Here is a 16,345-nt window from a genome sequence, read left to right on the forward strand (position 1 = left end):
AGGCTTTGGCATAGTCAATAAAGCAGAAATAGATGTTTTTCTGGAACTCTCTTGCCTTTTCCATGATCCAGCAGATGTTGGCAATTTGATCTCTGGTTCCTCTGCCTTTTCTAAAACCAGCTTGAACAACTGGAAGTTCACGGTTCACATATTGCTGAAGCCTGGCTTGGAAAATTTTGAGCATTACTTTACTAGCGTGTGAGATGAGTGCAATTGTGCAGTAGTTTGAGCATTCTTTGGCATTGCCTTTCTTTGGGATTGGAATGAAAACTGACCTTTTCCAGTCCTGTGGCCACTGCTGAGTTTTCCAAATTTGCTGGCATATTGAGTGTAGCACTTTCACAGCATCATCTTTCAGGATTTGAAATAGCTCCACTGGAATTCCATCACCTCCACTAGTTTCGTTCGTAGTGATGCTTTCTAAGGCCCACTTGACTTCACATTCCAGGATGTCTGGCTCTAGGTGAGTGATCACACCATCATGATTATCTGGGTCGTGAAGATCTTTTTTGTACAGTTCTTCTGTGTATTCTTGCCACCTCTTCTTAATATCTTCTGCTTCTGTTAGGTTCATACCATTTCTGTCCTTTATCAAGCCCGTCTTTGCATGAAGCCTGCCATAATCTTTGTCCAAGGAGCCTGTATGATGAGCTTAAAAAGATCCAGAGACTATCTTCCTATCAGCAGCGACTCACCTAGTGTTTTGTACATGGAAATGGAATTGAATTAAAAGGTGCTGAGAGATTTCTGTAACACGAGATGTCAATATGATAGGCCACAAACTCGTTTTTCACACCATGGAAAAGAACTGAAGTCCCATCCTAATTTATCAAACCTTTCTGTTTCCGGCAACAAAGCAGAATTCACAAAATCAAGATTCCAAGGTGATGTGTTTTCCTCTGGCCAAAAGTACAGATGAGTCAGACGCTGTCATCGCTGTTTGAGACAAATGGTTAGGTGGGCTTCTCAGCCTGCGTGAACATCCTTCTGAGCAGCTCCCATGCTGCGAAGGGGGTGAGGGGAGGTCTCGGCTACCTGCTTTGGCTCCTCACTGTATCCCCAGATGCTGACACAGTTCCTGGCACAGTGGGAGAGCTCAGGGTGAATCTGTACTGAAGGTCAATGCAATGTCTAAGGGACGTCTCGGCGTACTGGGAGGGGGAAGAAGAATTAACCTTTGTTGAACCCCCATGGAGCACCATGCTAAGTGCTGGGCTTACAAAGCCGGATTGAGGACAGCTACAAAATGTGCAGGGCCCAGTGCAAAATGAAAATGAGGGATGCCTGCACCTTGTTCAAAACTTATTAAGAATTTCAGGATGGTAACAGCAGAGCATTCAACCAAGCATAAGGCCCTTCTGAGTAGGTCTCACGTGACTCAGAAGTTGCCCGCTCCAGAAGCCGGCCCCAGGTGAAATAGAAAGTTGATATTATCCAGGGACTGTTGGTTCAGGGGACAAGACAAAGGCATATGCAGTGATGATTTGATGCTGCATGTTTGATGACGATGGCATGAGATGCTATGAGAGCAAAGACTCATTTAGATCTCACACATGTATTTCAATCTCTCTTTTTTCTTTTAGTCTAAAACATTTTTTGAAAGGTTTTTTTTTTGGCTGTACTGTATCTCTGTTGCAGCGTGTGGGCTTCTCTCTAGTTGCGGTGTTTGGGCTTCTCAATGCAGTGGCTTCTCTTGTTGTGGAGCGCAGGCGCACTCGGGCTGCAGTGGTTGTGGCCTGAGATCTCAGTTGCCCCGAGGCGTGTGGGATCTTCCTGGATCAGGGATCGAACCTGTGTCTCTCGTAATGGCAGGAGGATTCTTAACCACTGGACCACCAAGGAAGCCCTGCTGCTGCTGCTGCTGCTAAGTCGCTTCAGTCGTGTCCGACTCTGTGAAACCCCATAGACGGCAGCCCACCAGGCTCCCCCATCCCTGGGATTCTCCAGGCAAGAACACTGGAGTGGGTTGCCATTTCCTTCTCCAGTGCACGAAAGTGAAAAGTGAGAGTGAAGTCGCTCAATCGTGTCCGACTCCTAGCGACCCCATGGACTGCAGCCCACCAGGCCCCTCCGTCCATGGGATTTTCCAGGCAAGAGTACTGGACTGGCTTGCCCTAGCCTGAGGTATTTTTAAAATATCACCTGCTTGGGAATTCCCTGGCAGTCCAGTGGTTAGAACTCGGTGCTTTTAGTGCCGTAGCCCAGGTTGAGTCCCTGGTGGGGGAACTAAGTAAGATCTCACCAACTGCAGAGTATGGCCAAAAAAAATTCACCTGTAAGCAGTTCTGTTGTAATATAATTCACGCACCATAAATTCGATTCACCCATTGAAGTACAATTCAGTAGCCTTTGGTATATTGATAGGGATATGCAACCATCACCACAATCGATTTTAGAACATTTTCATGACTCCAAAAAAAACCCCATATCCATTAGCAGTCACTCTCCATTTTGCTCCATCTCTCCCAGCCCTAGGCAACCTAATCTGCTTATTGATTTTCCTATTCTTAGGAGTAGAATTGCTGGGTTATATGGTAATTCTATTTCTGAATTTTTAAAAAAGCAGCTTTGCTGAGATGTAATTAACATGCCATAAAATTTACACTCTTAAAATGTACAATTCAGTGGTTTTTAGTATATTCACAAAGTTGTGCCACCACTAATCTCTAATTCTAGAACATTTTTATCACCTCCCCCTCCAAAATCTTATATTCCTTAGCAGTCATTCCCCATCTCCTCCTCCTCCAGACCCTGGCAACCATTCATCTGCTGGCTGACTCTATGGATTTGCCTGTTTGGGAAATTTCACATAAATGGAGTCATAGACTATGTGGCTTCTATCTCTAGTTTCTCTCACTTGGTATAATGTTTCAAGGTGCATCCATGCTGTAGCATGTGGATAATCTGCTTTTTATAGATGAGGAAGCCAAGACTCTGGGAAGCTAAGTCATTTGCTCACGGCCACATAGCTGACAAATGGCAGAACAGTTGGGGTGGCCAACCATTCCAGTGTGCCCAGGACTGTCCCTATTTTAGCCTTGATTGTCTCATGTCTTGGCAAATCCCTTAGACTTGAGCCACCTAGAACAGCTGGTCACCCTAGAAGGATTCAGCCTAGTTTGCCTGTGATACAACTGAAATGGCTATAAGGGATAAAGATGTCCAGTATCCTTCAAGTGGAAGGAAACCAGCATCTCCTAAAATGATATAGAAAACTCAAACAGTATCTCAATATCACCTAAATCAATCTCTATTCTCCTTTCACTTATTTAAGTCTCTTAAAAAAAGATATTTTCTATTTGGCTGTGGCAGGTCTTAGTTGTATCACAGGGCTCTTCAATCTTCGCTGCAGCATGTTGGGTCTTTCTAGTTTCCTGATCAGGGACAGAAGCTGGGCCCCCTGCACAGGGAGCACAGAGTCTTAACCACTGGACTTCCAGGGAAGTCCTCTCTCTCTCTCTTTTTTTTTTTTTGAAAAGTTTTAAGTTTCCAATTAAGTTGAAAGAAAGAATAGTTCGATAAACTTCCTAAATCCTTTACATGCATGCATGCTAAGTCGCTTCAGTAGTATTCAACTCTGTCTAACTCTATGGACTGTAGCCCGCCAGGCTCCTCTGTCCATAGGATTCTCTAGGCAAGAATACTAGAGTGGGTTGCCACACCCAGCTCCAGGGGAATCTTCCTGACTCAGGGATTGAACCTGCGTCTCTTATGTCTCCAGCATCGGTAGGATGGTTCTTTAACACTAGTGACACCTGGGAAGCCCAAATCCCTTACATAGATTTACCAGTTATTAACAGCTTGCCACAGTTGCCTCTGCACGCAGAAACACACACACACACCATATTTCGTTAAAAAGTAGGATGGAGCTATCATGACACTTTATCCTTAAATATCTCAATATGTATCTCCTAGAAAAAGAACATTTTACCAAATAAGACAGTACCCCTACTATCACACATTAAAAAATTAACATTAATTCAATAATGTACTTTAATATTCTATCTATATTCAGATTTCTCCAAAGGTCTTTGAAATTTCTTTTCTAGTCAAATTTTACCCCTTCAATCCAGAATCTAAGCAAAGTTTGCTGTGCATGCTCAGCTGCTAAGTCATGTCAGATTCTTTGTGACCCTATGGACTGTAACACGCCAGGCTCCTCTGCCCATGGAATTTCCCACGTAAGAACACTGGAGTGGGTTGCCCTGTTCTCTTCCAGAGGATCTTCCTGACCCGGGGATTGAACCCACATCTCCTACGTCTCTTGCATTACAGGTGGATTCTTTACCACTGAGCCACTGGGGAGGCCCTACACATTGCAATTGGTCGTTATCTCCTTAGTTTCTCTTAGTCTAGAAAAGTCTCCACCTTTTGGGTTTTCCATGATGTTGAATGTTTTAAAGAATCCTAGCCAGTTGTCTCGCAGGTTTTTCTGAATTCTGGATTTGCCTAACTGCTACCTTATGGTTAGATTCAGGTTAAACATTCCAAAAAGAATTCTTCATAGAGGGTATTGTGTACCTCTTAGCGCACAAGATAAGAAGGCTGTCTATTGTCTTGTCATTGGTAATGTCAAGTTTTAGCTCTCGGGTAAGATGGTGTTTGACCAATCTTTCCATGGTGAAGATACATTTTCCTTTTGGAATTATTAATTAATCTAGAGGATGCTACTTTGAAATCATATGATTATCTTGCTCCCCAACATTCCTTCACTTAAAGGCTTTAGCATTCATTAATGATCCTACCCTGAGCCAATACTGGCAATTGCAACTCATTCTATCGTTTATCTACATTTATTGGCTGACATGCTTGTGAATCATTGTGGACTCACAATTTTCTTTTTACTTTTCTGTTAATGTGTTACAATCTATACCATCGTTCTTTTTTTTTTTTTTTTTGGTGCTGAAATTGTCCAAAATTTGGCAACTGGGAGCTTTTCAAAAACAAAATTTGGAAGATCTTTATAATAACCTAATGCATATCTCAATATTATGAATGAAAACTCAGCAGTGGCCATAGGTCTGGAAAAGGTCCGTTTTCATTCCAGTCCCAAAGAAAGGCAATGCCAAAGAATGATCAAACTACCGCACAATTGCACTCATCTCAACACACTAGTAAAGTAAGGCTCAAAATTCTCCAAGCCAAGCTTCAGCAATATGTGAACTGTGAACTTCCTGATGTTCAAGCTGGTTTTAGAAAAGGCAGAGGAACCAGAGATCAAATTGCCAACATCTGCTGGATCATGGAAAAGGCAAGAGAGTTCCAGAAAAACATCTATTTCCGCTTTATTGACTATGCCAAAGCCTTTGACTGTGTGGATCACAATAAACTGTGGAAAATTCTAAAAGAGATGGGAATACAGACCACCTAACCTGCCTCTTGAGAAATCTGTATGCAGGTCAGGAAGCAACAGTTAGAACTGGACATGGAACAACAGACTGGTTCCAAATAGGAAAAGGAGTACGTCAAGGCTGTATATTGTCACCCTGCTTATTTAACTTATATGCAGAGTACATCATGAGAAACACTGGACTGGAAGAAACACAAGTTGGAATCAAGATTGCGGGGAGAAATATCAATAACCTCAGATATGCAGATGACACCACCCTTATGGCAGAAAGTGAAGAGGAACTCAAAAGCCTCTTGATGAAAGTGAAAGTGGAGAGTGAAAAAGTTGGCTTCAAGCTCAACATTCAGAAAACGAAGATCATGGCATCTGGTCCCATCACTTCAAGGCAAACAGATGGGGAAACAGTGGAAACAGTGTCAGACTTTATTTTTCTGGGCTCCAAAATGACTGCAGATGGTGACTGCAGCCATGAAATTAAAAGACGCTTACTCCTTGGAAGGAAAGTTATGACCAAGCTAGATAGCATATTCAAAATCAGGGAAATTACTTTGCCAACAAAGGTCCATCTAGTCAAGGCTATGGTTTTTCCAGTCGTCATGTATGGATGTGAGAGTTGGACTGTGAAGAAGGCTGAGCGCCGAAGAATTGATGCCTTTGAACTGTGGTGTTGGAGAAGACTCTTGAGAGTCCCTTGGACTGCAAGGAGATCCAACCAGTCCATTCTGAAGATCAGCCCTGGGATTTCTTTGGAAGGAATGATGCTAAAGCTGAAACTCCAGTACTTTGGCCACCTCATGTGAAGAGTTGACTCATTGGAAAAGACTCTGATGCTGGGAGGGATTGGGGGCAGGAGGAGAAGGGGATGACGGAGGATGAGATGGCTGGATGGCATCACTGACTTGATGGACGTGAGTCTGGGTGAACTCCGGGAGTTGGTGATGGACAGGGAGGCCTGGCGTGCTGCGATTCATGGGGTTGCAAAGAGTCGGACATGACTGAGCGACTGAACTGAACGTATATGTCACAAAATCTGAAAGATTTAGGGGCCGTGAAACTTTAAAATGTTTAGAATATACTCATATATTTTAACTACTTTTGGGATAGTTTGTTAACATAAAATATTTGCTACCTAACTAGTTCAAAAAGAATCTGTCAACAGTATCTTTGATTTTCTTAGAAGCTGTATTGTAGAACATTTTCTTTGAAGTTGATGTTGATGTATTATAATAGGACTTCCTAAGAAAACCAATGAACTTTGATCTTTACATATTATTTGGGTTTGTATCAAGATTTAGAATGTCCTTAGCCCAACTCTTTTTTTTTTTTAGTTGTTGGGGTTTTTTTTTTATTTTATTTTATTTTTAAATTTTACATAATTGTATTAGTTTTGCCAAATATCAAAACGAATCCACCACAGGTATACATGTGTTCCCCACCCCGAACCCTCCTCCCTCCTCCCTCCCCACACCATCCCCCTGGGTTGTCCCAGTGCACCAGCCCCAAGCATCCAGCATCGTGCATCGAACCTGGACTGGCAACTTGTTTCACACATGATATTTTACATGTTTCAATGCCATTCTCCCAAATTTTCCCACCGTCTCCCTCTCCCACAGAGTCCATAAGACTGTTCTATACATCAGTGTCTCTTTTGCTGTCTCGTACACAGGGTTATTGTTACCATCTTTCTAAATTCCATATATATGTGTTAGTATACTGTATTGGTGTTTTTCTTTCTGGCTTACTTCACTCTATATAACAGGCTCCAGTTTCATCCACCTCATTAGAACTGATTCAAATGTATTCTTTTTAATGGCTGAGTAATACTCCATTGTGTATTAGCCCAACTCTTTAAAGAGGCATAGGAAGAGTTGGAAAATTGATACGACTACATTGGATGCCAGAAATTTCATTTCCTGAGCAATGGTGATGAAGTGTGAGACTAGAAGCAACCTCTAAATAGCCCCAAATAGATAGGATTGGGTTGGGTTGCAAGAAATAGAAAACCAGGTAATAATGGCTTTGCCTCTCAGGGAAATTTTTTTTTCTTCTCATGTAATAAGAAATCCAAAGGTGGTAAGTTATGGGCTAGTGAAACTGGGGCTTCCCTGGGGTCCAGTATTTAGGACCCCGAGCTTCCATTGCAGGGAAACTAAGATCCCAAACACTCCTCAGTGCAGCCAAAACAACAGCAACAACACGTGGTTAGTGCTAGCTGCTCGGTGATATCATCGAACCTTCCTTTTTCTTTACACTCCACTGTTCTGTCTCTTGCTTTTGTCCTCATGGTTTTGAAATGCTGCAGAACAGCTAAGGTATTATGTCTGTGTTCTGGGTTAGGAAGAAAAGAGAAGGGATATGAGGTCAGACTGAATCAGTGCCTGTTAGGAAATATTCTTTGAAGCCCCCAGCAGGTACTTGGATTTATGTCTTGTTGGTCAGAATTGGGACATATGGCCCCTTTCCCAGCAAGAGAGTCTATAGTAGAAGAAAGGAAAGGAGAAAGAGGCTTTAAAGAGCTTCAGTAACCAATACATGGGCTTCCCAGGTGGCGCTAGTGGAAAAGTACCCACCTGCCAATGCAGGAGACATAAGAGACATGGGTTTGATCACTGGGTTGGGAAGATCCCCTGGAGAAAGGCATGGCAACCCACTATAATATTCTTGCCTGGAGAATCCCATGAACAAAGAAGTAAGAGAGGCTACAGTACATAGGGTCACAAAGAGTTGGACACGACTGAAGTGACTTAGTACGCACACACGCAAACAAATACCCAGCATCTACAGCCATACAAATAGCTAGGCATCTTTAGTTGACATTTCATAAACATGAAAGAGTCAGACAGGACTGAGTGACTAATCACTTTCAAACATACATCAGAAGAAATTAACATGGACATACTGCCTCCTATTCATAAAGCAAAAAAATTTTGAGCATCTTCTATGTACTATTATCTCATTAAGAATAAAAAGATGAAAGTGATATTGCTTCATTTGTTCTCTTTAGAACACACTTATGAAAGTTCCAAGTAGTAAAGCCTAGGACTCAGGAAACAAACAGGTGTGTTCAGTTTTATGTTGTCTCTTTACAACAGATTCAAATGCCAACAAACAAGCATTTAATCACTCTATTGAGATAACTGGCTCAGTCGATGGTCTCCTGTATAAATAGCTCTCTTTGTGAAAAAATTTTCCTACATTAAATTCATATGCAGACAGCCTTGCCAAACTAACTTCAGTAGCTAGAATTATTTCCAATGTTTATAGGAACTTATTTATGTTTACTGGGCTTCCCTGATAGCTCAGTTGGTAAAGAATGGCCTGCAGCGCAGGAGACCCCAGTTCGACTCCTGGGTTGGGAAGATCCCCTGGAGAAGGGATAGGCTACCCACTCCAGTATTCTTGGGTTTCCCTTATGGCTCAGCTGGTAAAGAATCCGCCTGCAATGTGGCAGACCTGTGTTCGATACCTGGGTTGGGAAGATCCCCTGGAGAAGGGAAAGGCTACCCACTCCAGTATTCTGGTCTGGAGAATTCCATGGACTCTATAGTCCATGGGGTTGCAAAGAGTTGGACACGACTGAGTGACTTTGGTGGCTCAGACGGTAAAGCGTCTGCCTGCAACGTGGGAGACTTAGGTTCAATCCCTGGGTCAGGAAGATCCCCTGGAGAAAGAAATGGCAACCCACTCCAGTACTCTTGCCTGGAAAATTCCATGGACTGAGGAGCCTGGTAGGCTACAGTCCACGGGATCGCAAAGAGTCAGACACGACTTAGCAACCTCACTTTGTTTATGTTTACAGAATAGTTATGATCATTTGTATTCTACTAAATGATAATAGAGAGCTATGTGGAGCATCTAACAAAAATATCTTTAAAATCATAGTGATAATACCATGAACCCTAGTCTTAAAGCATAAGCATAAGCATGCCAGACTCGTTAAAGAAAACTGTTGAGATTTCCTTGGTGGTCCAGTCTTTAAGACTTTGCCCTGCAATGCAGTGGACACAGGTTTGATCCCTGGTCAGGGTGCTAAGGTCACACACGGTGCAACCAAAAGATTTTAAGAAAAAGAGAAGAAAGAAAACTGTTGCATTAGGCTACAAGTTCTCAGATATTTTAGATCAAGGATTGGCAAATTATGGACTATAGGCCAACTGCTGCCTGTTGTAAATAAAGTTATTGTTTTTTTTTTTTAAGAACAACCACACCCATTTGTTTATATGCAGTCTATTGATGCTTTTGAACTGTGGTGTTGGAGAAGACTCTTGAGAGTCCCCTGGACTGCAAGGAGATCCAACCAGTCCATTCTAAAGGAGATCAGCCCTGGGTGTTCTTTGGAAGGAATGATGCTAAAGCTGAAACTCCAGTACTTTGGCCACCTCATGCGAAGAGTTGTCTCATTGGAAAAGACTCTGATGCTGGGAGAGATTGAGGGCAGGAGGAGAAGGGGACGACAGAGGATGAGGTGGCTGGATGGCATCACTGACTCGACGGATGTGAGTTTGAGTGAACTCCAGGAGTTGGTGATGGACAGGGAGGCCTTCAATTCATGGGGTCGCAAAGAGTCGGACACGACTAAGCAACTGAACTGAACTGAACTGAAGGCTGCTTTGCAACTGTAACTGGAAGAGTTGAACAATTTTGTGGGAGACCATACAGCCCTCAAAGTCTAAAATATTTATTCTCTGGCCCCTAATAGAAAAAGTTTTATCATTACTTAGCACATATTAAGTGCTCAACAAATGCTTCTTGATTTATTGAATAAATACATTCAAGACTTTCCAGCTGGATCTGAAAAATTAACAGATGAACAAAGTCTAAAAACAAAGCATTTTATACTTCCCCAGTTTATCTGGTATTTGCTTGATTGATGGTAGTTTGCTATTGTTGACAAAAGACCACAAGCCTTGCCAGGATCATGTTAGTGCTTTGAGATTCCAGAATGCAAATCTCTCTGGGTCCAACTTTTCAAAGAGTTGGTCTTTGGGCTAAATATGTCTCACCAACATGTTTTATTTGGCCCACACAATGCTGCTGTTTGTTTTCAAAGCGGCTTTAGCTGCCAACATTTAAAATAAGGGGACTTCATATAATAATTCAAAGTCCAGGCTTCTCTTTAAAATTTGAAAGATCAGGCAATACAGGTACACATTTTGGTTAGGGCCATAACCACTTGTGGCTGAGTAGCTGTTCCCTTCTTGGATGGGGTAAGTGCCCTCCAATTACCACAAGCCCCACTGCTCCTTATAGCCTGACCCCAGGCTGCCCCCATCCAGATACTTTATCTACCTGGCCCTTCTGCAACATTTGTATCTAGGATCCTTACTCCAGAGGAGTATCATTTGCTACAAAGTTCCCTGAATTACAACACTAGCTGTCCATGTACTTGGTTTTCTGGCTTGAAAACGGATTGGTACATCTGAAGACAAAACAGGAAAGAACAGCAATGCTCTTAAGACCATTACCTTCATTCCAACTAGAAGTCATTCTCCCACCCCGCTCTTTCCTTTTTCAAACCAGCCTGAAGACTCAACCTGCTTTCCGTTCAGCTCTTGGGCTCCATCCACCCCCTCCATCTCCTGCAGCTGTTTACCTCAAACCCCGGAGTGCAGTCTCCCCAGTTCCCTGCTTCCTGTCTGCCCTGGAAAACAAACACCTTGGCCCCTTTTTGTTTTTAGAGTTTTACTGCTAATCACTACAGGGAAACAGACAGGAAATAACAATAAGGAGGAAATTACAAAGCTTAAAAAGCACTTACAGTTCTAACAATCATAGTCCTTCTGGAAGTACTCTATTTTTATTCTCTCTTGTTACATTCTCATAGATGAAGGATTGTAAAGGCCTAAAGTGAGAGTGAAAGTGAAGTCGCTCCGTCGTGTCCAACTCTTTGCGACCCCATGGACTGTAGCCTACCAGGTTCCACCATCCATGGAATTCTCCAGGCAAGAATACTGGAGTGGGTTGCCATTTCCTTCTCCAGGGGATCTTCCCAACCCAGGGATTGAACCCGGGTCCCCACATGGTAGGCATTGTAGGCAGAGGCCTAAAGACTACAGTAAACAAATGGTTTACTTTCCTGATGCTTGAAGGCAGGAGGAGAAGGGGACGACAGAAGATGAGATGGCTGGATGGCATCACCGACTCAATGGACATGAGTTTGAGTAGGCTCATGATGGACAGGGAGGCCTGGCGTGCTGCAGTCCATGAGGTCACAAAGAGTCAGACATGCCTGAGCAACTGAACCGAACTGAACTGAAACGAATGGTGCAGAAGTATCACCTTGATAGCGGAGGAACCGTTAGCTGGCAGCACAGGGCATATCTTTTCCAGTCTTCCCATGACAGGCTGGCACATGTGAGGCACCCAGTTGTCTAGGATGGGACAACTAAGCACCATATCAGGGCAAGCCTTTGGGCTGAGATCAGGCAGAGGTTAAGAGCCAAGAGGCGCCCAGGCACGCTGTGCCCTCAAGGAGCCAGGTGTGGAATTCTTGTCTCCTGTGCCTTCCCCTGATATGTTGATTAGAATCACACACTTTAAGGAATGATAAGATTCTTCCTGGCTTCCCAGGTGGTGTTAGTGGTAAAGAACCTGCCTGCCAATGGAGAAGACGTAAGAGACGTGGGTTTGATCCCTGGATCAGCAAGATCCTCTGGAGGAGGGCACAGCAACCCACTCTAGGATTCGTGCCTGGAGAATCCCATGGAGAGAGGAGACTGGTGGGCTGCAGTCCACGGGGTCACAAAGAGTCGGACACGGAAGCAACTTGGCAGCAGCAAGAATCTTCTAGACCAACATCTTGATTTTATGACAAGTAAATCGAGGTCTCAAGAGATTTGACTTGTCCTAGCTTTGATCACTAGGAAACTGTCTTTGCAGTTTCGGTGGTGTCAGCTTATCCTTCTGATCTGTCCCTCTGGTTTAAAAGCATTTATTGAGGTCTACTTAGAAATAAAGACTGATTTTACTCATTTCAAAGGTGAAATGAAAAGGGGCATTTTGCCTCTAACAGAGCAAGACTTTATATAGGAAACAGAGACTTACTGGATACAGGTAAACACAAGTGAGCTTTGTTTCTGCTTCTGCTTACCTAAGCCATCGGGGAGAAAAGTGAGGGCCCCTATTCCAGAAGGGGAGTTCCAGCTCTCAGCACTCTGGGCAGGCTGGTATGTGCTCCCTTCCATGGGACCAGATAGTGTAACTGTGACTCTTATCAAGAGTGGCCTAGGGAGACTTCCCTGCCAGTCCAGCGGTTAACACTTCACCTTCCAATCCAGGGGCTGTGGGTGAGTTTCCTGATGGGGTAGCTAAGATCCCACATGCCAAAAAACCAAAACATTAAACAGAAACAATGTTGTAACAAATCTAATAAAGACTTTAAAACATGATCCACATTAAAAAAAAAAAAAAAAGTGGCCTAGGGACTTCCCTGGTGGTCCAGTGGCTAAGGTGCCACACTCCCAGGGAAGGGGGCCCAGGTTCAATCCCTGGTCAGGCAACTAGATCCCGCAAGCTACAACTAGGAGTTTGCATCAGGCAACCGAAGAGCCGGTGTTCTGCAATAAGACCTAGCGCAGCCAAACTAAGTAAATACTTTTTTTAAAGGGATTTTGCTTAAATGAAAAAGAGTGGCCTAGCATGGCAGGGCTGGGCCATGCACACCCAGTGCTCGCCAATGCTCTCAAATTACTTCAGTAAAACTACCCATATTCCTAGAATTTAAACACAAATCCAAACTGCACTGTAATAAAAGCATGTCCTCAGGCTCTAAATGGTTTAGAGAGCAGCCTAGTGATCAAAGGATAAAGCCTTATTGGGAAGTAACTTTTGCTTGAAGGGGTCAGGCCTCAGTACAGGAATTTTCCCAGAACTACACCTAATAGAAAGTTGAACTTGTTTATTTTGAAACACCTTACTGGGTGTTACAGGGCCTTGCCACTCAAACTGTGGTCTTCCAACCAGAAGCAACACCTGGAAAAATGTTTGAGAATAGAGAATATTGGGTCCAATCCATTCCTGCTGAATTAGCATCTCCATTTTAGCAAGATCTCTTGTTGATTCCCCTGAGTGTTCAAGGGTGAAAAATGCAGCTTTAGGGCACTTTTTAGAAGAAAGATCCAAAACCACCAACACCTCCCTCTACTGTAATAGTCCCTACTTCAAGGAGCTTATAGATGGGTTTAAGAGTTCAAACCACACATGTGATAAATGTCATGAAAATGACCATTTACAAATGTGTTATTAACACCATATGGACTGCCCTAAGACATACATTTTGAGCGGGTGCAAGACAATGATTATCTTCCCAGCTGGCTCAGTGGGAGATAATCCGCCCGCAATGTACAAAACTTGGGTTTGATCCCTGGGTCAGGAGGATCTCTTGGAGAAGGAAATAGCAACCCACTCCAGTATTCTTGCCTATGAAATCTCATGGACAGAGGAGCTTGGCGGGCTACAGTCCATGGAGTCATAGAGTCAGACAGGACTTAACGACTAAACAACAAAAAGAATGATTACAGGTGAGAGCGGTCACCCTGGGCAGTCTTCCCCAGAGTGGTGAAATTTGGATAAGTATGTATGAATGGAAAGGGACAGGGAAAGACCTTCTAGAGGACAGGTCAGGGGCAAATTATAAATTCTAGGCAGTGGCCTCCAGACACTTCATTATCTTATGCAGGTCTCCTGACTGTCACTGGATCCTTCCAGCCTGTCACGTGTTGCTGCACACACAGCTAATCTTATCTCATGTTACAAATTTTGGTTTAATCAACAGTTTTCATGGGAATTCTTCAAGGGTTCTCACCAACAGGCAAACATTTTTTCCTTCAGATTCAAAAGGCAACAACAGGTCCTCACCCCTTTTTGGATAGTTGGCTGTGATTTCTAACTCTTCTTTTATAATCGGGTAAAAGGAAATTCCTTACATGTACACTCTCCCAAATTGCTGGAGCCTTTAATGTGGTGCAAATCTTCCCTGTAAAGCTCTTAATCAGATCTCATAAACGATTAGCACAGTGTGTTTACAATTTCTCGATGAAGTTAATCATCCTCGAAAGCCAGGAATTAACAGGAAAATGGGGAACTTAGTGGTTTCCCTGTCTTAACATCTAGATTTACTTTGCAAAGCAAAAGTGATGGTACGGAAGATGAAATCCAGAGTTTCAGTGTTTATTTTCCTAATGAGCTGGTATGATTCTAACCCTCTTCTTGTCACACACAGTGTATCCAGTAAACCAGAATTGTTCCAAGAATTAAACAACTCTTTGTGACCCCATGGAGTATACAGTCCATGGAATTCTCCAGGTCAGAATACTGGAGTGGGTAGCCTTTCCCTTCTCCAGGGGATCTTCCCAATCCAGGGATCAAAGCCAGCTCTCCTGCATTGCAGGCGAATTCTTTACCAGCTGAGCCACAAGGGAAGCCCAAGAATAAAACAGTGGGGATGAGATGGAGGGTATGAGACTGCCTCCACTAGATGCCTGTGGGAAACCATGTAAGAAGAACCTGCCCTCTCTCCCACCCTTATCTCCAACTTCCTGAAGAGGCACAAGTAAACTGGAGACTCCAGAAGAGAAATATGATCAGTAGGAGGAGATAATGTTGTCATTGTTTAGTCGCTAAGTCGTGTCTAACTCTTTTGCAGCCCCATGGACTGTATGTAGCCCGTCAGGCTCCTCTGTCCATGGGATTTCCCAGGCAAGAATAGTGGAGTGGGTTTACCATTTCTTTCTCCCAACCCAGGGATCGAATACGAGTCTCCTGCATTGGCAGGCAGATTCTTCACCACTGAACCACCAGGGACGCTTATGAGGAGATTAGCTTTAAATAATTCTTTAGATAATTAAATAGTTCTTTAAACCCTTTAAATAATTCATTGCTGCTGCTGCTGCTAAGTCGCTTCAGTCGTGTCCGACTCTGTGCGACCCCATAGACAGCAGCCCACCAGGCTCCCCCATCCCTGGGATTCTCCAAGCAAGAACACTGGAGTGGGTTGCCATTTCCTTCTCCAATGCATGCAAGTGAAAAGTCAAAGTGAAGTTGCTCAGTCATGTCCGACTCCTAGAGACCCCATGGACTACAGCCCACCAGGCCCCTCCATCCATGGGATTTTCCAGGCAAGAGTACTGGAGAGGGGTGCCATTGCCTTTAGACCCTTTAAATAATTCTTTAGAATAGTTCCACCATAAGCTCAAGGGCCCTTCACCTTGTCTGAGCCCCGTTAGAGGTCCCTGAAATCAGGATGGAGCTGAGTCTGTCGGGTGGGTGTCTGCCTCTTGGCCTCAGGGCTGCAGACTCAGGGCTGACTGTTCATCTCTGTCAGAGCCTATCAGCAAGGCACTTGTCACCAGCTGCCCAGCACACGGGGGAAAAAACACTTCCTATACTCACAGAGATAATTTGGGTTGATAGGAATAGCATCAGGGAAGAGAATGGCATCACCAAATCAATACTTGAGCTTTGCGAATTAATATCTTTCTTGGCTCTGGCTCTCTGTTTATATCCAGGAGGCCATTGCTCCCAGACAGAGATGCTAAATGGAACAGACGTTTCGCTCCAAACAACAGCAAATTCCCTTTCCTTAACGAGGAGTTGACTTGAGGCTTAACATATTAAAGAAAATTCACTTAGTACATCCACTAGCTGTGAATTTTATCATTTTCCTTGTGGCACACTACTAGGAAATAGTGTGGATAAGCTGGGAAAATAGGGAGCTGTGTGCCTGGCATGAATGCTGGTCATAAGAACGAATCTTTCTACACCCATGTTCATAGCAACACTATTCACCATAGCTAAAACATGGAAGAAACCCAAATGTTCACCGATGGATAAATGGGAAACAAAATACAATATATACACAGAATGGAATATTACTTAGCCTTAAAAAGGGAGGGAATTCTTTTTTATAATTTTTTAAAATTCATTGATTTGGCTGCATCAGGTCTTAGTTGCAGAGGTCTTAGAGAGCAAGCAGCTCTCTAGTTACAGACTTAAGTT

This window comes from Bubalus bubalis, chromosome 3 (assembly GCF_019923935.1).
Source record: "Bubalus bubalis isolate 160015118507 breed Murrah chromosome 3, NDDB_SH_1, whole genome shotgun sequence".
Classification (NCBI taxonomy): Eukaryota; Metazoa; Chordata; class Mammalia; order Artiodactyla; family Bovidae; genus Bubalus; species Bubalus bubalis.